The sequence below is a fragment of the Lactuca sativa genome, chromosome 1 (assembly GCF_002870075.4).
Source record: "Lactuca sativa cultivar Salinas chromosome 1, Lsat_Salinas_v11, whole genome shotgun sequence".
NCBI lineage: Eukaryota > Viridiplantae > Streptophyta > Magnoliopsida > Asterales > Asteraceae > Lactuca > Lactuca sativa.
The window spans coordinates 132,519,976-132,543,024 of record NC_056623.2 but is presented as its reverse complement, the minus strand read 5'-3'; the positions used below and the strand labels follow the sequence as shown (position 1 = coordinate 132,543,024).

General features: G+C 37.9%; 1 pseudogene; it reads left to right on the top strand.

Annotated features, from left to right (window-relative positions):
• Window positions 1-3,987: 3,987 nt before the first annotated feature.
• LOC111892173 (DEAD-box ATP-dependent RNA helicase 20-like) lies at window positions 3,988-9,198 on the top strand (annotated as a pseudogene).
• Window positions 9,199-23,049: the final 13,851 nt, after the last annotated feature.

The window sequence follows — 23,049 nt, the reverse complement described above, 5'->3', positions numbered from 1 at the left end:
TTCGGGTGCCAAATGTCATTACTTCTGACGTCTTTCATCGTTGTGGTTATAGTCGATAGTATGGTACAATCAAATCACATTATACCTTGATAAAAATCCGGTTTAAGGTAGTTAGTACAACAGTAGTTACTATAATACAAAACTACAGTACTACATTATTTTCCCTTTTACATTCACTTCACATAAACGATAATGTATAAACTATATTTTGTTAATGATAGTTACACTTGGGAAAATTACACACTTTTACAAGAAACGAGCATACCAAACAGTCGGGCCTTGGTAGAAGGCTACTTTTAGTAGAAAATATAGGATTTTCTAGGAGTTACAAAAATTTATAAACATTCACATACTTTTACTACAACATTTACAAACTCATACTTCAAACACTGTTACAAACATTTTGATATAACAATGACACTAAAATGATTATGAACTCACCAGCTTTAAAGCTGATAAACTCTTTCAAAATAACTTGTATTCTCAGGTCATCAGTAGACAGGTATCGATGCCAGCTTTTGAGAAGATGGAGCATTTAAGACTCATCTTTTATTTTGATTAATATTTTTTGTGTCTTATAAACTATACATAATGCACTTGTATTAAATTATATTATTAATGCAATGGATGATGTTGTTTGCTTGTTTACTATTATTCTGTGTTGTGATACTGTACATCACGTCCTCCACCCCTGAATGTTTCCGCCGTTCCGGTTTTGGGTTGTGACACGAACCCTAAATCCAAGTCATGCGTTGGATAATTCGCTTCAGGTGGCTTCAGCTGCCTTGAAGCGTAAGCAATAACGCGACCCCTCTACATCAGAACTGCACGCAAACCCATGATTGACACATCACAATTAACCATAAAATACTCGACACCCTCCGATAGGGTCATAATTGGTGCCTCACACAATCCCTGTCTCGAAGTCTCAAAAGCTGCCAGCTGCTCAGGCCCCCGACAAAAAGTGACAGCCTTCTTCGTGAATCGAGTTAGAGGAACCGCTATCTTGGAGAAATCCTGAATGAATCTCCGATAGTAACCTTCCTGACCAAGGAAACTCCTAATCTCAGATGGAGACCTCAGAACCTCCCATCTCATCACAGCATTGACCTTGGCCGGATCAACCAGAATACCGTTCTGGTTGACAAGATGCCCCATAATCTGCACTACGCGCAACCAGAACCTATAGCTGGAGAACTTCTTATACAATCTCTCTCTCCTTAGAGTCTCCAATACATCCCTTAAATGCTCCTCATGCAGCTCCTAGGTCTTGGAATAGACCAAACTTTCATCAATGAACACAATCACAAAACGATCCAACATAGACCTGCATACGCGATTCATGAGGTCCATGAACACGTCTGGAGCATTGGTGAGCCCGAAGGGCATCACCAAGAACTCGTAATGACCATAACGAGTCCGGAAGGCGGTCTTATACACATCCTCCTCTCTAACCCTCATCTGATGAAAACCTGAACGCAGATTGATCTTGGAAAACCAAGATGCACCCTGATGCTAATCAAATAAGTCACCACACTACTAGAAAAATAGCCTTTTACGACGCGTAATCAATGACACGCGCTAATAGAGGACACGCATTTATACGTGCCCTAAAATTTGATGTCAGTTTTCCAAAATATGAAGCATAGAGAACACGCATTTTTTGTGTGCCCTAAAATTAGTGTCTAATAAAAAACACGGAGGGCACCTTAAATAAAATGTGCGTCGTCTCACCATGTCGCTTTATAAATTTTAATGAAACACGCGTTTCATCCGAGGGGGAAATGAAATCCAAAAATTAAAAAGCCCGCTTGGTTTCCACTAGCTGAAAACCCTAGCTCATCCCCGCTGAAAACCCCCTTTCTTTCTTTCTTTCTTCTCTCTCGATTCTAAAACCTCCATTCACCTTCCGCCATCTGGTGCTTATTCGACCCTTCCTAGTGTCTCCCACTGCCGTCAACTTCCGATGAAAGACGACCGTTCTCGGTGCTCTGCCTCTACAACGATCGACAATCTCACCTGATCACCTCGCCTCACCTTGTCGGCTACATCACCTTGCCAACAACCTCACCTTGTCGGCAACCTCAGGTCTAGTGATCTCATGCTCGCTTCTCCTTGTAGGAGACCTAAGCCCCGTTACATTGATCCATCCTCCCAAACTTTGGAAGAACTAGCACTTTTCTCCGGACTACACAAAATCTTCTTAAAAATCAGACCAACAAATCCAACAAATCGATTGCAAGTACCGCGCTTCATAGATGTGTCTACTTCTCAGCTTCTAGGGCTCGAATCCATATTTCCCCATGTCAACACTCCATCATCTGTTTACTTAGCTTACTAAAATCATCAATCTCGTAGATTTCAGTTACAAACACCCTTCAATATGACGTCTTCAATCGATTTGGTAAAGGGTAGGCTTTTAAATGGATCGAATGAGTTCAATCATTGATGGAGGTTATTCATGTCGTCCATAGGTAAGCAATCCCTTGATCTGACCTAATTGTTTTAAGATTCATATTTTTTTCAATTGTGATCGTATTTGAAATGGTCAAATAGCCTTCAATATAATTGTATTTGGAGGTCGATCACATTTAGTTACAATTGTGATTCATATCCGATTTTTTTTATAGTTAAGTAGTAATTGGTCAAATATGGGGACTTATTCAGAGTTAAATTGGCAGAAATCACAATGACACATAGTTTAACCTTTGTGATTTTTGGATTCTTATCGTGCTAAAAAGGGAGATATATGAATTAGGGCTAGTTACATATGTACAATATAATTATGACAATCCGGTAAAAACATTTGTTTGATTTTGCACATATTTAAGTAAAATGTTTGACTGTTAGTCATAAAGATCATACACCCTGCAACATCTGGCGTTTAAATTTCTTGTTTATTGATTTGGTTGTCAATAATTTAAATTTGTTCTCAAATGTTTTCACAAAGGTGCTATAAAAGATAAATCTGAAGATAATGGAAACCTTTCTGATGGGGGTGTTGAATTGAACTAGGTAATTTCAAAGTTCTTCTTTTGTATCATGGAACCCTAGCTTTATGGCCACACTTAATGAGCCTAAATATATATATATATATATATATATATATATATATATATATATATATATATATATATATATATATATATGTCTAAGTAGTATCCACTTTTATTATACCAGATTAAAGGCAATTCATCTGGAAAGAGTGTATGCAACTGGTATTACTTTTGATCGAATGTGCCATGTTTCGTATTAACTGAAAAAAATGATTATCATATCATCATTTCTATGTATTAATCATTGATTGCTTCTAGGTGGGATTCCCAAGGGCATTTCAAGCCAAACTTTGATAAGGGAAATGAACCTTTTGTTGTCACAATGCAACCTCCAAACGTGACTGGTTCATTGCACATATGTTTGTAACTCTTGAAGTTTGGTAAATGTTTACTAACAACATAGATTCACATAAAAACTTTGTAAAATTCATCATTTTTTCTTTATTCAATGTGTAAATAAAGAAACCATTCATATTTTCAATTATGTTCCAGGATATTATGATCAGATACAACAGGATGAAGGGCAGACCTACACTGTAGCTCCCTGGAACTGATCATGCTGGCATTGCAACTCAGGTTTGAGTTTTTCCAAAAATGGATTTCTGATTATTGTATTAGTCTACTTAGTTAATATATTATATATCTAACAGATATTGTTTTCAGTTGGTTGTTGAAAGAATGTTGGCATCTGAATGAATTAAGAGGGTTGAATCAGGTAGAGAAGACTTCAGATAAGGCAACTTGGTGCTTGTTGTGATTGGACCAAATAACATTTCACACTTGATGAATAGCTAAGTCTTAAGATGATATTCTATCACATTTTAAACTTAATAATCTCAGAAACTATGTTTAAATAGTTAATTATAAATGTTCATAAAAATTCATGCTGTAGGAGCTTTAGTCAGTGGAAGGACAAGATCAGGTGATAGAGATGTATATGAATGAGGAAGTCAGTGAACTTAAGAAAGAAATAGAAAAACTAGAGCATTTATTGCAGGATGAAGAGAAATGTAGAGCTGCAATCGCGAAGCTGAACCCCAACAATAACAGGAGCCACGAAAGAATATTGGAAATTAGTAATAGGGTTATGAACACTAGTAGGAGGGCATGCATTTTGTGCTTGGTAAGAGTTCTGTCCACTTTATGGATCCATTTCTTGACCATGAGTTTGATTGGGGTGAACCATTGAGGGTTGATAAGTACGAGAAGTACCGGTAATAGAATGAGCACAAAGGACGTGAAGGTCAAATTCCCAATCAGAACATGAATAGGATAACCCATTTCCGACGAGTTTACAGGTATCACAGTAAAAGGAGATGGACCGATTGTGTTAGGTTTAGCTCCAACTTGTTAACTTGCTGTTCAAATACAACAAGAAGCAACTAAATTTGGCACAACTTCAAAGATTAAGAATACTTGCATTTATGGTGGGGTTCAAAAGGTTCCTTAAGTTCGTGATTTACAGAAAGGTAGGTGGTGATAAGCTCAAAGATGAATTTACTACTCTGGATCGGGTATATCCTTATGCTTCTTTAGCGTATTCAACATTTTCCAGCATTATATCTATCTATCTATCTTTGTTGTGCCTAAAGCACATGTTTCATCATCATTTTTTTTTAAATCTTTTCTTTCAGGTGTTCATATTATCATTGCTACACCTGGAAGATTGATTGATATGTTGGAGTCTCATCATACAAACCTGAGGAGGGTGACTTACCTTGTGTTGGATGTGGCATATAGGATGCTTGACATGGGTTTTGAACCTCAAATGAAAAAAATTGTTTCACAGGTTTGTGAATTGTGACTAGTAGTTTTTAACCTGCCTTTTATAATAAGAGAAAACTAAAATATATATTTTAAATTTTTCTTATCTTATGGGTTTTTGTATATACACAGATGCGACCAGATTGTCAAACCTTTTATTGGAGTGCTACATGGCCAAAGGAAGTCGAACAACTTGCAAGACAGTTTCTTTACAACCCATACAAAGTAACTACTTTTTTTCTATTTTCACCATGTGTTCATATTTAATCCTTTTTTTTGGACATTTGAAATTTGGACAGGTGGTGATTAGTTCACAAGACTTAAAAGCTAACCATTCGATTCAGCAACATGTGGATATTGTTACTCAGAATCAAAAGTACAACAAGTAAGCAGGCCGTTTTTATAGATGATTTTTTATTTTCAACTTTTTAGAAGCTTTAAAATAATAAAATTTGATAATTTTTTTTTTCAGATTGGTGAAACTGTTGGATGACATCATGGATGGGAGTAGAATTCTAATTTTTATGGACACGAAGAAAGGGTGTGACCAAATCTCCCGCCAGCTCAGAATGGACGGGTGGCCCGCATTATCAATCCATGGAGATAAAAGTCAAGTAGAAAGAGATTAGGTTTTATCCGAATTCAAAGCTAGTAAAACTCCAATAATGACAGTGTAGTGACAAAGAACATGGTTTGGCATGCGGAATTAAAGCTTGCACAATTGAACATGGTGATTTGGGTGTTTAAGAGATATATTGAATGTATATGGTGTTACACAAAAAGGATCTAGATCTAGACTACATAATTAACACACACTTACACACTCACTTCTACATCTCTCAAGCACACCTCTACAAGTGGACAAACCCACCTTATATAGAGGTGTTTACATGTCTCTCTCTCACTCTCTATCTCTCAATAGTCAAAAGGCTAATGCACCACATGCAAGTGGGTTTTACAAAAGTCAAACATTTACAAAGTCATGAATGAAGAACTTTGCACCCTAACATTCTCCCCCTCAAAGTTAGGAATGAATGACCCACTTCAAATCTTCCAAAATCAAGCACTACGCGGTTCGAGCCTCAAAGGTGACACATGTCGAAACGAACTTCAATCTTTAATTCTTCCATGACTCTTCAATTTGGGCTCTAGGATGTGCGACCATACAATCCGAGCAACAACGAATGATTAAGAGTATTCCAAACTCCAAATAATCACCCAAAAGTTGCGCATAAAAACACACCCCAAAATCTTCAATAAAACCAAACCCATTTCAAATACATCACTTCCGAACTTCCAATTGCATCATCTCGTAATCTTCAAAACTTCAAGATCACTTCGGTCTTCAAATCCGCGTAATATGAAAAATTCAAGTTCGAATTTCCATATAAAACTTCTCCCCCTTTTTATAATCGAATTTTGATTATAAAACTCCAAAGGAAAAAGAACGTGCTCTATTCGGAATTTTTCGTGTCAAAACTCCCCCTTAACATGTGGCATAAACTTTGTGCTTCAATCCGGAAAACCCAAAAAATATTCAATCTTTATTGTCGTTCACAGATCGCCTTTGAAAAAATTTCTCAAAAATGGGTAGAAATTGTCAATTTCAAAATTCTGCAGTGACCCGTTGCGCCTAATACAGCAAAATATGCAAAACTCTCCCCCTTTTCCAAAGCTAGGTAGAAAGCATCAATTTGCACAAACTGCAGGGGCCTGAAATGCACAATCTTCAATTTTCAGCAAAAATAGTCATTTTTCGAATTTGGGTGAAAACTGCCAAAAATTCGAAGTTTCAGGGACTATCTTCATAAATTCTGCCCTTGTGCACCAAACATACGAAGACCATGCCTAAAAATGCGATGCACCAAAAAATTTTCGAAGTTGGGTGAAAAGTGTTAAACATACGAAACTTGCTTTAATTTTCGAAGTGTCAATAATTCGAAGGTTCAGGGGCTGTTTTCGAAAATTTTTCCTTTTCCATGTCAAAACACACGAAGACGGAAAAACATAAGAAGACTTGATCAAACATTCGAAGCCTGCTTCCCTTTGTCAAATATTTGAAATTATAAGGACTAGTTTCGAAAATTCGATTTTTCTTCTTCATTCCTAATGAACCAAAGATACGAAGCATACGAAGACTCATTAATGAACAGTAAAAGTCTTTGTATAAATTTCCAAAATACCCCCTTTGAATTTAAAACACTCTTTGTTTGAATCTCCAATAACCCCTTCGTAAATTCACCCAAACCAACCCTTCGATTTTTACAATAGATCCTTCGTTCTAACACCCTTATACCCTTCGTCTAAATTCATCAATAATCCCTTCATTCCAAAATCCAAAAACCCTTCGTATATTAACCCATTTTTCCTTTGGAATCTTAAATCATAGACAATTCTTGTTCTCAGATCAATTGCTTCATTCATTCATTGACTTCCAATAAACTCATTCGAATACCCAACCAGCCACCTGTTCATCAAACTTTTCCAAGATTACAACCAAAATCTACATCACTATTCAGTTCGTCAACGTCAGCCCAAATTCCATTATTGAACTCAAAATCAAGCTTTTGATTTCAGTTAACAATCCAAAACAAAAACCGATTTCGATCTCCAAATCTTTAATCATCAATCAATTCTTGAATTTCCAATTTTAAGAGTATCAAGAATCGATTGTTCGTAACTATTCCAAATTGAAAACTCAATTCATCGGCTTCAAAAGTAAGCTTCAACCCATCGAATTCCAATAACATAAAACATATGTCGATTCTACATCAAAGATCGAATTCAACTGCTATCCTCCAATCGATTTTGAATATCGACTTGAACTCTTCATTCATCAGTTCTTGAAATACTTCGACCGATTAAATCAATAACCAAAATCGATTGTTCAAACAAGATTGATTAACACAAATCAATCTAAAAAATTTGGATACAAATTCATCTTGAATCGAATGATTCATGAAATCAAGAACATCAACAGATTGATTGAAGTTGATCGTCATTCAACCACAAAAAGAAATTAGATCAAATAGATTGAATGCATGAGTGATTGAAGCTTTGAACAATAAGAATTGCGATAATCACTAAACTCAAAGAACGAATTTAATGAAATAATTTGTTTTCAAGACTGTTAATGAGTGAAAGTGTAAAGATATTCGTGAATCTGTATGATGAAGAACGAGAACAATTAGATACGATTTGGACTTAAATGATGAACAATGAACAGTAAACAACTTACGTATTGGGCTTCAAGGAAATCAGTCATGAACAGTATATGATTATAGATTGGAATCAAAACTGTTTGGGCTCAAATCTATAAAGAATTTTAAGATCGGATTTTTGGGCTCTCAAACATTAAAAAGAACAGTAAATGAATTTGATATTGGGCTTGATCTAAAAAAATATTGGATCATCAATGGGGTTTTTCAAGAAAAATTTGATCCAACGAATCAAACGATCACAAATAAAAAAAATGCAACGCACGATTCCAATGAAATTAAGAGAGATCATAGAGAGAGACTCACCAAAATTGCTCAAATTGCGACAAGAATTGCCAAACCGAGAATCGTTCTTCAAATATCACCTTGATCTTGAAGACCCGCTCTGATACCAATTGTAGTGACGAAGAACATGGTTTGGCATGCGGAATTAAAGCTTGCACAATTGAACATGGTGATTTGGGTGTTTAAGAGATATATTGAATGTATATGGTGTTACACAAAAAGGATCTAGATCTAGACTACATAATTAACACACACTTACACACTCACTTCTACATCTCTCAAGCACACCTCTACAAGTGGACAAACCCACCTTATATAGAGGTGTTTACATGTCTCTCTCTCTCTCACTCTCTATCTCTCAACAGTCAAAAGGCTAATGCACCACATGCAAGTGGGTTTTACAAAAGTCAAACATTTACAAAGTCATGAATGAAGAACTTTGCACCCCAACAGACAGCTACAGATGTGAAGGACGTGAAATATGTGATAAATTATGATTTCCCGGGTTCCTTGGAAGATTATGTTTATAGGATTGGGAGAACAGGAAGAGTCGGGGCTAAAGGGACAGCATACACTTTCTTTACAGCAACAAATGATCAGTTTGCTAAGGAACTTATTGCCATACTTCAGGAGGCCGGTCAGAAAGTCAACCCTGATTTAGCGGCAATAGGGCGAGGTGCACCTCCTCCACCCTCAGGTTCGTTTGGCCGGGTTTGATTTTTCCAAAAAAATGACAGATTTGCCCTTTGGTTTTGTTATTGAAGCTTTGATGTTTGATTTATATAGGTCATGGGGGTTTTCGTGACGGATGAGAAGGGTGTGACAGATGTATTGTAGGATAAGTTGGATAAGGAACTAAAGTGTACAGGTATCAAAGTCCTTGGATGCTTTTTTTAAGATTTTTTAATTTTTTTAAGAATTTTGAATTTGTTTCCTTCCTTTGAACTTTCTTCTGCAGCTTATTCCATGTGGCGGTGGACAATACTGAGACAACTTGTAATGTTGATGATAGCCAAAGCTGAACCCCAACACAGTGAGGAACACTTCCTTTTTCAATAATTGAATTGTTATAAAATATAAATATAAATTATATTTATGTACAGGATGTATATCGAATAGGTGCTTTGATGGAACTTGTTCGTGTTCTTGCTCTATCATTTTCAAATGATGGAAAATGTGTTAAGGTATGCTTATCATGGTTCTGATGGAATTGAAATTGGAGATTCCATTCCATGGCATGTTTGATTGGCAAATGGATGGAATTAAATTATATCAGATGCCTTCAAATTCCATGTTTGATGGGATTCACCATTGAATTCTATTCTTCCTTTTTTGTTAAATTCCATTCCATTTCCTACCAATTAAAGGCATGACAGATTATGATTCTTCCAATTCCAACTACTAAACTATAAATCTCAAATTCAGTTATTGTATATACAACAAAAAAAAATATTCGAATATATATAAAAGTTTAAAATTTATTTAGGTTTTTGTTCAAGGATCCATGGGAGAAGGAGCACTTTCGGGAATGCCATTACAGCTAGCTTGCAGGAACAAGAAAGATTTTGGAGTACTATAGGTACTCTTTTGCAAAATTAATAATGTTGGATTTCTTTATTGTATTGCGTTTTAGATCCCAAATTGGTATGGCATTTTGGATCCCCTTCAAAGGTGTCTCAAGGTAACATAACATATCTATTTATTGTTGGAGTCTTTATATATTAAGTACATGCAATCAGAATATCAACACCTTTATATGTAGTGTGTATTTAAATAGTGATTTTTATGATCTTGTAGGACCTAGATGCATTCACAGCAGCTATTGTTGTGAGTATTCCCTTCTCTTTCATTCCTGCTTCGTTAGTTGTTGCTATTATGAAGGTAGGCCACTCTCCGGTTGTATTTTTCACATAATTGACAAGGAGCTGTTGTATCTATTCAGACTAAGCTTAGAGCAATCGTTGCAAGAGATGAGTTCAAAAGAAGAAGAAACAAGGCTACAACTATAGTTCAGGTACTATGGATGAATTATGTTTGTAAAGTATTTAAGAAAATGATTAGAAACAAGGGTGAATTTGTACAGATTAGTTAGCAAAGGGGCAATGGATTGTATTTTTTGTTTCTAATTCATTTGTAAATTTTTGTTACAACTTCTATTGATTTGTTTTATCTTTCCATGGAACGATTATTTGTATGACATTAAATTTATGCAATGGATTCTATTTTTTGTATATGATATTTTATTTTCTATTATGAAACATTAAATACAAATTTAATTTGAAAATAAGTAAATCTATAAAGAATATTTTTTTAAACATTTAAAATTATGATACGCAAAAATGTGTGTCATCTTCATTTATGACATGGCCTTTCTTGACAGGGGCTTTCTTGATACGCATTGCGTGTCATTAACACGCGCGTCGTAAGGTTACGATACGCGAATGCGTGTCATCTTCCTTTATGACAGGGCCTTCCTTGATACGCATTGCGTGTCGTAAACGCGCGTCGTAAATGCGCGTCGTCTATAGACGACGCGCAAAAGCGCGTCGTCTCTCTTTATGATAGGGCCTTCCTTGACGCGCATTTGCGCGTCGTCTGAGCCGTTTACGACGCGCAATGAGCATCGTAAAAGGCTGTTTTTCTAGTAGTGTCAATTCTCAGGAGTGGATAAGAGTTCTTCACCGTTAGCATATTCAGTTCCTTGTAGCCAATAAACATCCAATGTGACACATCCCTTTTCTTCACAAACAGGATCAACATTACCCATGGTGAACTACTCGGTCGAATGAACCCTTGTCGAATACCTCCTGCAGCTGTATAGACAACTCCTGCATCTCTAGAGGAGCCAACTGATATGGTGTTTTGGCTATCGGAGCTGCATCAGGAACCAAATCAATCCTAAAGTTGACCTGTCTCTCTGGAGGCACTCCAAGAAAGTCCTCTGGAAACACATCCGAGTATTCTTGAACAATCGGCACATCATCCACAGTCACCTTACCCCTCTCCCGAGTATCCGTAACATAGGCAACATATCCTGAACAACCTTGTTTAACATAGCCTTTAGTCCTAGCAGTTGAACATAGAGTCGGCTCTCACTGAGCACTCTCTCCTTGAACCACTAACTCTCTCCCACTTGGGGTCCAAATACGTACCATATGATGCTCATAATCAAGCAATGACCCATTAGGGCTCAACCAGTTCATCCCTACTATAACCTTGTTCCTTTGTAAAAGAATGGGAACCAAATGAATCGGATATTGCTCGCCGAACATCTCCAAAAATACAACCCCGATGAACCGTTGATACCTGGACTAATCGATCATCCGCAATCTCAACCTCTAATGGCCGATCCAGCTCTCTTGGAGCACTAACAAACCTTTTGTTGAGTGCAACATATATAAAAGATCGGGTAGCCCCTAAGTCAAAGAATACCAAGGCAGAGATACCATTCACAAGGAACACTCCAAAAACAGAACACATAAATATAAGTAGAAAATAAACATTAATAAAGATATAAAGAGAAGATACATATCCGTCACCACATCAGGTGCTGCATAAGCCTCCTCAGCTGTTAGTTGAAATGCCTTGGTCCTCACAACAGGCGCATCCGTCTTGCCCTGGTGGCAATCAGTAATCCGTAGAGTAGCTGGATCGGGTGCTACAACTGCTCCTCCTGTAGCTAAAGTTAGGAAATTGGCCTTCTTATGGCTCCATTGGTTGTAATGGAAACAAACTTGATCATATATTGGGGTGGCGGTGGTAGTAGTAGTGCAATCTATGCTAATATGACAAGTCTTGCTACACTTGAAGCAGCTGGAACCACCCAGCATACACACCCCATCGTGCGTCTTGCCATAGTGGCCCCGACTCTATTGGCGTCTTGATGTCGAATTAAAAACCTTATGCCTCTTACCAGAACTCCCTGAACCTTAAACCTGATCCAAATTCATCTTCCTCTCTTTCTCTCTCTCTATAGCCCTCAGGATCATTTCCTGTAGTGTCGTGCAACTGGATCGGCTCACAAACTATCAGATATCACTACTTCTTCATCTCCCTATCCGTCACGTACTACAAAACCAACAACCCTTTCTCATGGAACATAGCAGTGATCTCAGCCACCGGCTCAGTAGTCAGGCGAAGGTCGTGGAACTCCCTCACCAACTGTTGCACCTCAATCACTGGTGCAAACTTAGCTCAAAATCTCGTCAAAAAATCATCCCATGTCATCGAATCACTACCGCGTCTCCCACGGCGCATCCAACCTCCTCCCACCAATCTCGAGCTCTATCTTTCATAAGATAGGAAGCAACTCTGACCTTTGCACCATTGGGAAAATTGCTAGTGCCGAAGGCATTAGTGACATCCTCTAACCAATGTCTACTCGCGATCGGGTCCTTTTCCCTGTAGAACTTTGGATCCCCACATGCTCGGAATTAACGGAAGGTCAACGTTGGAGCTCCCACCGATGCAACCATCTCAAAAAAGAAAGAGACCAAGCGCTCCTCAAAAACCTCCATGATACACTCCTTGATCATACCAAAGATTACATGAGTCTGCTCAAGTGTGCTGAGAGTAATATCAGACAATATACACTCCCACATCTGCTTATCCAACTGTCCGACCCTAGAGCCCGAACTGGAACCAGTACCAGAATCTCCTTGTGTGGCCTCCATACTGAAAATAGATCACAAAAACCATCAGAACATACATAAATAAACACTGATGGATCCCATACTCTACAAGCTTCCTGGTATCATCGTGGCTTTCCTTGACTCGAGTATGGATCATCTGATTCCAATAGTGTAGGTCCATACTACCTTCCACATCAATCTATACTTTCCTCAAAGATCTCCCCGAATCCTCCAAGTCACTCCTTTATCTAAACATACAACCGTCAATACGATAATGCTCCCAGCACCGAATATCTTCCTAGGGCAATCAGCACCCCGCTCTATGTCATCAGTTGGAAAGGGAGCTCCAACTAACACCCTCTAACTAGCTCACGAATACAATCACATAACACTAACACTAGATAATTCTTCGAATGAAAGGTGTCACACTACAATGGTTGGACTCAAACAAGAGTTGCACAATAGAGTTAAAACCTAACTTTCTAAAACTATTTAGTCCTAATAATATGTAACTTAGCATATTCACTTACTAGTTAGCTGAAATTAATGAAAACTTATAAAAATAAAAAAGCAAGCAACATTCGAGCATTGAGTAATCGAAATCAAAGCATAACCTAAACATGACATCTTATCACTGACTGATCAGTACTAGCATGCAAGTCTACAAGCTTATACAATAGACATACAAAGGCATCACACCTAGCGTTCTGCCATACAATTCTGATAATATCTTTAGCCCTAATCTAGCATGTGATTCATAGATTCATAAATCAAAGCATAAGATAACCATGTATGTGTATTTTGGGAAAACTTACTTGAGCTCAGTCGACTTTATGCACCACATCCCTTCTTTTATTAGATAACTCTTTGTGTAAAATGTTTATTTTGGTGAAAAGAATTTACAGAATCCCCAGTTTGAGTTCAGACACACCTGAGAGTATGCCTGAATCCCTCAAACCAAGGCTCTGATACCAACTTCTAACGTCCCATAAATTAACACCAAAAATTTCATTTTAATTATAACAAAATGTCTTCCAATTCATTTTTCATATAACCATAATAAAATTAGAGTATGTCAATAAAATCCAAATACATTAGAGTCATATAAAATGCACATACCATTCATATCAATCATATGGTGGGCCCCTCCCGTCATCGAGCTCTGCATGACATTGAGGCCCGCTCGGAACAGATATGTCTGTAGCATGCGATAGGCCCCACCTTATCACATTCATCAGTCCCCGCCCGGTATACATACAATCATATATATATATATATATATATATATATATATATATATATATATATATATATATATATATATATACACATCCAAGTATCCCAAAGACAAATAACATACAATATACTAATCAATACCCACCCGATATACATATCATATAACGTACATGAAAGAGTCACACAGACAACTAGCATCCTAATCATAATAAACAATGGGCCGACACTGGTGCCTTCGTCCCTACCAAGGACAATAAGGAAACTCACCTCAAGCTGCTGAATATCGTAGATAAAAGCTTGGATTACGGATCCGGAAAAATCCTCGCACTAACCCATCAAATGAAACCCAATTAACATGTTGGGCCATCAACCAAAACTATGAATCTCATTCATATGTCCGACTCTTAGGGTAAAAGACCATTTTACCCTTTCCTCACTTGACTTAATAACTAAGGCCCAACCAAAAAGCTCTAAAAGCACAAAAAACTAAATGAACCCCAAAATCCATCATGGGCCTAACTCCAAGAAGGACCAAAGCCTAGCAATGGCCCAAAGTCAAAAGACTAATGGCCCAATAGGGCCCTAAACTCTTCTAGCCTAAAAGTGGCCCAAAACAAGAAAGTCAATTGAGGTCAAGGCTACTGTGTACGCCCGATGAACTCAGGCTAATGCCCTGGGTTCTACCTTGGTGGCCAGTATGCGCAGTGTACGAGCTGGGTACTCCCATCATATGATGCAACTGACCACCTTCACCATTAAGGTCTTAAACAATTAAGCCATCACATCCAAGTCTCAGATTCGGTCCCTAATGATGTCTTAATGCGTAAAGTTGGAAACTTTACTCCCATGCATGACTTAGTGAGACCCAAAACACAAAGTGAACCATAAAAAGGATCCCAACACATGCATGGACAAATATAGATTATAAAGATTAAATTTTTATGTACAAGGGATCTCAAAGGTGCTAAGATCTACCATCCATGGTTTTGGAGTAGACCATACTCTCAAATATGGCTTAAAGGACCCAAAAATGCACACATAAAGCCCTATATTTTATCTGGCATATGGAACCATCAAGTTGAGAGCTTTCTACCTCAAATAGCATGTAGAGTTTAAGATGATTTTGGATCTACAAGCTCAAGTGACACCAAAGCAACCTCCAAGTGTTCTTCTTACTTAAAATCACCAAAAAAACAACCAAGGCTCACTTCCAAGCTCAAATCTCACAAATGGAAAATAGGCTTTCGTTCTTATGGTTTATGGAGGGCGAGGCTGGTCATAAGGTATCGGGGAAATTATGTATGCTATGACATGTACTATAGGATCGATCATGTATGCTATGACATGTATTGAACCAGATGTGGGTTATGATCTGAGCATGTTTAGTAGATATCGGGGAAATTATGGCATAGCTCATTGGATAGTAATGAAAAACATACTTAAATATTTGCAAAAGACAAAACATATGATATTAGGTTTTGGTGGAAAAGATGAACTTAAGGTGAGTGGTTATAGAGACTTCAGTTTTCAAACAGACCGGTATAATAGTTATTCACAATCGGCTTGGGAATTTTTATCAAATAGTAGAGTAGTATCTTCGAAGAGTTTCAAACAGCAAATGGTGGCTAATTCTACTTGTGAATCAGAGTACATAATGGTAAGTGAGGTAGACAAGGAAGATCCATGGTTAAAGAACTTCATTGGTGACCTTGGACTTGTTCCTTTAATCCAAGAGCCTGTGGAAATTGTTTACGAAAATGAAGGTACAATTTCTTTGACTAAAGAGCCAATAGATCATGGTAGATCAAGGCACATCAAAAGCAAATACTATTATATCTGGCATAAATTTCAAGGAGAACTCATGGAGAATCGTGTATCATCATTGAATAATCCTGTTGATCCTGTCACAAAGGGTTTGAGCAAGATTAAGAACTTTGTGTTGGATTTTGAGCATTCTAACACCCCTATGGTGTACATGCAACCCTAGAAACCTTGGATCTATGTTTTCTGTAAATACATGCAAATTTGATTTTCCAAGGATTACTTCCTATCTAGCATGGAATGGGGAACTTGTAATACAAAACCTTAAGTAGAATAACATACATTTTAGTAGCTTGGATTCCTTGATGACTTTGTGAGCCTAACACCCCAAATGTGATGCCTCAAATGCTTCACACAACACCACAATTCTTGGAATAACCTTGAGAGAAGTTCACTATACTCTAAAATCGGTTTACCCTCTTACTTGCTTGTAGTAGTGCCGATTTTGCTTGCATGGGACTCTTTATATAGTTGTGACACAAGTAGGGTTACACCATGTAAACCCTAATTGCCATGGCTTTCCGTATTCCATGATCAATGGGTTTGTAACCTCCATGGACTATCCGTGGAGCACCTTATGGGTTTTAACCCAATCCATACAAACCATGGATTATTAGCCCACTATACAAGAATAAATTATTTACACAATCAAACCTATATATTTAATTAGTCTCTTTTTGATCACTTAATTAATTCTAGATTAATTCTTTGATCAATACTAATTAAATAATATTATTAATAAATTAGTACTTATAATGTATTAATAACCATAAGTGTCCTTTCTCTCATTTTAGTCTATCCAAGTATTACAATGCCATCGAACCCAAATGGACCATGCCTGGTCGGGTCAAGTACATACCACATATAGTTATGGACTTAGACACTATATCCAACAGTCTCCTACTTGGATAAGTCTAATAACTATAGTTGCAGATATGACTTCAGAATCCGACTAGCAATGGTAGCTCTTTCAATGTCTCTCGATACTGAGATGATGATGATACACCAGTTAAGATAAGTAAACATATAATCCTCTTCTCTCAAGATATCAACCAGAAAAATACATGGAACATGGTCTTACTTTTTGTCCAACATTTGTTTCTCGATCTCTGATTCATTTGACATAGAACTAAATCGAACACATCAATTAGGTTCTGACTGGGCCCGATACATAGGTCAAAATAAAATCATCGAGGGGCCCAGATATCGCTTCTAATCCTAGAAAGAACAGATAAAATTCGACTCATATGCTTGTACTGACTACTTATTGAATTATGCACAAAAGCATGTTTTATAACATCGAGTTACCAATGCGTTTTTGTACAATCAATGTATAATCAACTCATAGTCAACAAATCATATCTCTAGGTTTGCAGATTTATATGATATTACTGTCTCACGATCACTCGAGATAAATTCCATGAAGTGATACAAGTGAGCATGGGTTGAGTCCAATACTTAGAACTTATGAGCACACATGAATGTTGCAGAAACCATTGCTATGTCTAAGACACCTTATACAATCTACAAACCCAATTCATGACAGTCTTAATTCAATACCTACTTCCAAAGTATGACTGACTGTGGAGAGTTTGAATAATATAATTATCCTGGAAGTCAAAAAATGCAAAATTGAAACAATAATAAATGATTAACATAAGATAGCAACACTTTACTCATAAATAAACAACATCTTTTATTTAATCATCAAATGTCAATTACATTTTACAAGTTTCAAAACTATCTAATTATTAAAACTAATATCATCCTTCAGCCCGATGCACCTCGCATGTTGTGAATGCTTAACCCTACTCAGTCCCTTCATGAGGGGATCTGCTAGGTTCTCATCTGATGATACCCTCTTTGCCACGAGGAGTCCTTCTTCTATTCGATGTCTAATGAAATGGTATTTTCTGTTAATGTGTCTGGATCTCCGGTGATCCCTTGGTTCCATAGCTAAGGCAACCGCACTTTCGCTGTCACAGAAAATTTCCATTGACTCTTTTATAGCTGGTACAACTCCAAGGTCTGCAATGAAGTTCTTTAGCCACATCGCCTCGCTTGCTGCTATATACTCTGATTCGCAAGTTGAATCAGCTACCGTCTCCTGCTTGGAACTTTTCCAAGTAATTGCTCCTCCATTTAGGATAAAGACCCAGCCTGACTGAGAGCGAAATTATCCCTATCAGTCTGAAAGCTAGCATCGCTATATCCTACCACTCTCAAGTCATCAATGCCACCAAGGGTAAGGGCCCAGTCCTTATTCCTCCGCAGATACTTGAGAATGTTCTTTACCGCAGTCCAGTGAGCCTTTCCAGGTATAGCATACATGATTGAGCCCACAGCAGAAGCATATGGTACATGACTCATCTCAGCTAACTCAGCCTTTGTACTCGGACTCTGAGTCTTACTCAGTTTGGCGTTACTCTGAATCGGTAATTCCCCTTTTTTGGAATCATGGATACTAAACCTCTTCAGAACCATATCTAAGTAAGTACTCTGAGTAAGTCCAATTAGTCTCCTACTCATGTCTCTCCATATCCTTATCCCTAGGATATAATTAGCTTCCCCAAGGTCCTTCATAGCGAAACACTTCCCAAGCCAGGACTTCACATCCTCCAAGGTTGGGATGTCATTTCCTATGAGTAGTATGTTATCCACATTGTGACAACCCGGAATTTCAATCTTGTACATTTAATCAACTCAATCAATATTCAACTTGTTTTTTCGATTTCTAATGCTATTTAAGGGGTCATTTAAGTGTTCTAAGCTTGTATATATAACCAAGGTTGAGTTTAGGAATGAGTCGGAGTGTTGAATAGTGAAAAATTGGGCCATACACACCTCTTGGAGGAGTGTACGGCCGTACACACGGGTGTGCGGCCGCACACCCACTCCCTTGGCAGCACACTCACTTTTGGGCAACACCTTTACCCCTATATAAAGGGTAGCCCCCTTTCTTTTATTCCTTTAGCACCTTGGCAGCACACAACATCATTTCCTCTCAAGTTTCTCCAACTTTGAACCTTCCAAAGCTTCAAAAACGTGAGTAATCCATCCCTTAACTTGTTGTGCATGAAGAACCTCTTAATCTAGGCCTTGAATCATGAAAGTCCCATCATGTTGAAGGAGTCGGCAGCACACTCATGTGTGTGGCAGCACACTCTTGTATGCGGCCACACACTCATGTGTACAGCAACACACACATTTGCGCGACCATACACACACACAATAGGACCATAAACCCCATTTCTAAGACCCTAAACATGTACTACAACCAAGTATGAGCCTAGGACTTCATGGATGCAAGTATAGACCTTGAAAACACCTCAAATGCACCTTCCATCATGAGTGTACGGCCGCGCACCCTTTGGGCCGCACACCCATGGCCGTACACACCTTTAAAGTGGCCATCCACCTCACTCATGCAATCCTTTGAGGTCCTAACATTTAGTGCAAGTAGTCCCAAGTTCTTAGAATGGTTCTTCGTCACATCTAGTGGTGAAATACCATCATTTGACTCCTGTATGTGTCATTACTTTTTGATTAGGATCAAATCGTGTTCAAGGCTTCACTTGAACATCCCGCATTCCGTATCGATCCTTCATTCAAATCACCCAAGGTGAGTTCATACCCCTACATTTTTCCGTATTTTTAATTTTTTCAGGGGGGGGGGGGGATACAAGCTAAACATAAACGTTTTCAAAACTCATGAAATTCTCATACTTTAACCCTTTTGTACTGTGTAGAGCATAAGGGTCGTTTTTCACTAAAATTTCATAGTTTTCCAGATTCGCTATTCACTACGTTACTCATGCAAACTATAATCGGTATAGTTTGGGATTTTCTAAACATAACAAGTATAGAAACTTTCACTACTAAAAGTATGCACTAAGAACAGGAATAGTTTCCAGTTTGCACCACTACTCTATCATGTTTTTCATAACTGTAATTATATCTACGAACGATATACATTCGGAGTTTCACTACAGTAGAAAGCTACTACACTACATGTAAACTAGATTGTACGATACTGTGAGGCGCTAGTTCACTACTGTACCCATAGGTGTATGGGGATAAATCCTATCATAGTATAACTAGAGTCTCCTGGAGGGAGAGCGTGAGATTTGTGAATAGATCTATTCGGGACTGACAATCCCACACCCGAACTGCTAGCTACAATTGGGCAGGCATGCCTAGGGTGACAAATGTCATTTAATTCGATGCCTGAAGAACATTGGAAAGGTCTCTAGTCATATCAAGTATGGTTATATGACTCACATTATGTATAAATCACCTTTAGTTTATAATTTGGCACTCTTCAACGGTTTTATTTATACTAAATAGAACTAAAACACACTACATATACTAGCCAAAGCCAGGGTTTTCAAACAGAACCAATTATGCAATGGCTTCACATACAAAATACTTGTACTTCATGATTAGCTTTGGCTAGTCACATGAGGTAGTATTTTCGCATATGACTACAGTTTTCAGTAAAGAACATTCATGGTTATATACGGAATCGATAACGCTAGATTTTCAATAAAGAAAATATCGGATTTTCTTGGAAACATACAGATATTCATGGTTTACTACAGAAATGATAACACTACATTTTCACTAAAGAAAATATCGGATTTTCTTAAAACTGTACAAACATTTCTGCTAGCTCATCAACAAGTTTCATTACAAACTACTGCTTATGAACTCACCAGCTTTATGCTGATATTTTTAAACTGCTTGTATTCTCAGGAAATCAGTAGACAGGTACCTACTGGGTTTTTGAGGAGTTGGAGCAATAAGAGTTTAATGTTTATATTCTATATATATTCTGTATGATGAAATCCAAACAAGTTGAAGATAATTTCCAAATTGATGTAAACATTTTTATTTAAGTATTCAATGTAATGGTTGCGTTTCTATGATTGCTATTATACATTGGTTGTGATGCTATACATGACGTCCTCCACCCCAGGATGTTTCCGCCATTCTGGTTTTGGGGTGTGACAGATTGGTATCAGAGCCCTTGTTTATAGCCAACTAGTATACCGAACCTTACATGATATACAACTATAAACACTAAAGGGGCCTAACTGCTCTACACTAAAAATATACTTTCAAAAATATAAGTATTTTTATAAAAGTATACGAGCGTGCATACCTAACAGAATTCATGTCATTAGTGGAACAACACAAAAAGTATTTGGATGTTAGGACACTGCGGTCAAACCTGGGCAGTTATGTAATCATGTTTCGGGTGAATATCGCCTGATCAACTATATTCAGTCAAAACATGACCAACATGTGCTTGGGAGTGACGGTGGTGTTACAGCAGGCGTAAAATTTACCAAAAACATTCACTAGAAAATACTATAGGAGTATTTCGCTAGAGACAAATTCAGTGAGGAGATTCATTCTTAGTGTTACTACCTATTTATTTTGTAGCGATAACTTAGTTACTGTAATATCCCAAAATACGACCCAAAAATTTTTGTTTAATCATGACTAAATCATTATATCAATGTCAAAAAATAAAAATCCATACGTCAATATCTCAAAACCATAATAAAGTATCATGAGAAAACTGTATCAAGACTGTATCAAATCATATCTACGAAAAGCTGAATCGACTCCCAGGACAAAAACTGAAGCGGTGGTGTATGCGATGCCATCATCCTGAGCTCTTCCCTTTACTTGTGGAAGTACCTGAAACTGTAAGCACGAAGCTTAGTGAGCTCCCCCAAACTACCCGATACCGTACAATAACATATAAAGCACATACTGAGCCTTGCCCACTGCATAGGACCGAAATCCGGAAACTGCATCGGACCAAAGTCCAGAACTAACCAGGGCCTTGCCTTCTGCATCAGAACGAAGTCCGGAAACTACATCGGACTAAAGTCCAGAATTGAGTGGATCGGACCGAAATCCGGAACTGACTGGGACCTTGTCCCCTGCATCAGACCGAAGTCTGGAACTAACTACATCGGACCGAAATCCGTAACTGACTGGGACCTTGTCCCCTGCATTGGACTGAAGTCCAGAAACTGATTGAACATAACATAGCATAGCATAAACATATCAACTAGCATAAGCACATATACTGCATACTGCATCGGACCGAAGTCCGGAACACATAACACAAAACATGCTTGAATCATAAAGACTAGCGCATCAGACCGAGGTCCAGAGCTACTGCTAACTAAACGGGCCGACATTATGGCCGTAGACCCGTTCCTACTGGAAGGTAACTCACCTCGTAACGCTGGTTGCTGAGGTGCTAAATCTGAGACTGTCTGACTTCTGCTCCGGAACTCCCCGACTACAAATCCCATAAATACTAAATCAAATACTGATAACTAATCTCAGGGTAAAATGACTATTTTACCCTTGGTCAAAGTCAACTTCCTGGTCAAAGTCAACTTCTTGGTTGACTCTACTCGCCGAGTCCTACTATGAACTTGCCGAGTTCCCGGACTTACACTTCTCTAACTCGCGACTCGACTCGCCGAGTCCCTCTACTTCTGGATCCTTGTTTCTAACTCACTGAGTCCTCTTCCACTCGCTGATTCAACTCACAACTCTAAAATCGGAGATATCAGGACGGTTTGTGCTCCGACTCGCCGAGTCCAAAAACAACTTGTCGAGTCCTATGCATGTCCTCACTAAATAGTTGATTCTAATCGATTCCAGTGCATCCAATTCAAAGATCTGAGCTTCTAAGGCCGATATAACACGTAAATTTGCCAACTTTACGTACATGCATTGAGGTATGAAGCTAAAACACCAAAATAAGCTAGAAATGGGAACCTAAGGTTTGGAACAAGGCCTTGCTTTGCATAAAAGTAGCTACTTTGAGCTCCTAGGGCTTAATGATGTCAAGATCTATAGCTCACTACCCTAAGGGAGCTCCAATCTCGAGTTTGGACCTTGAAATGTCTCAAAAGTGGCAAAACAAGCATATATGAATATCTACTAGGAAAATGAACAAGGTAGAGGCTTTACTACCAGATGAAGTAGAAATGGAAGCTAGCT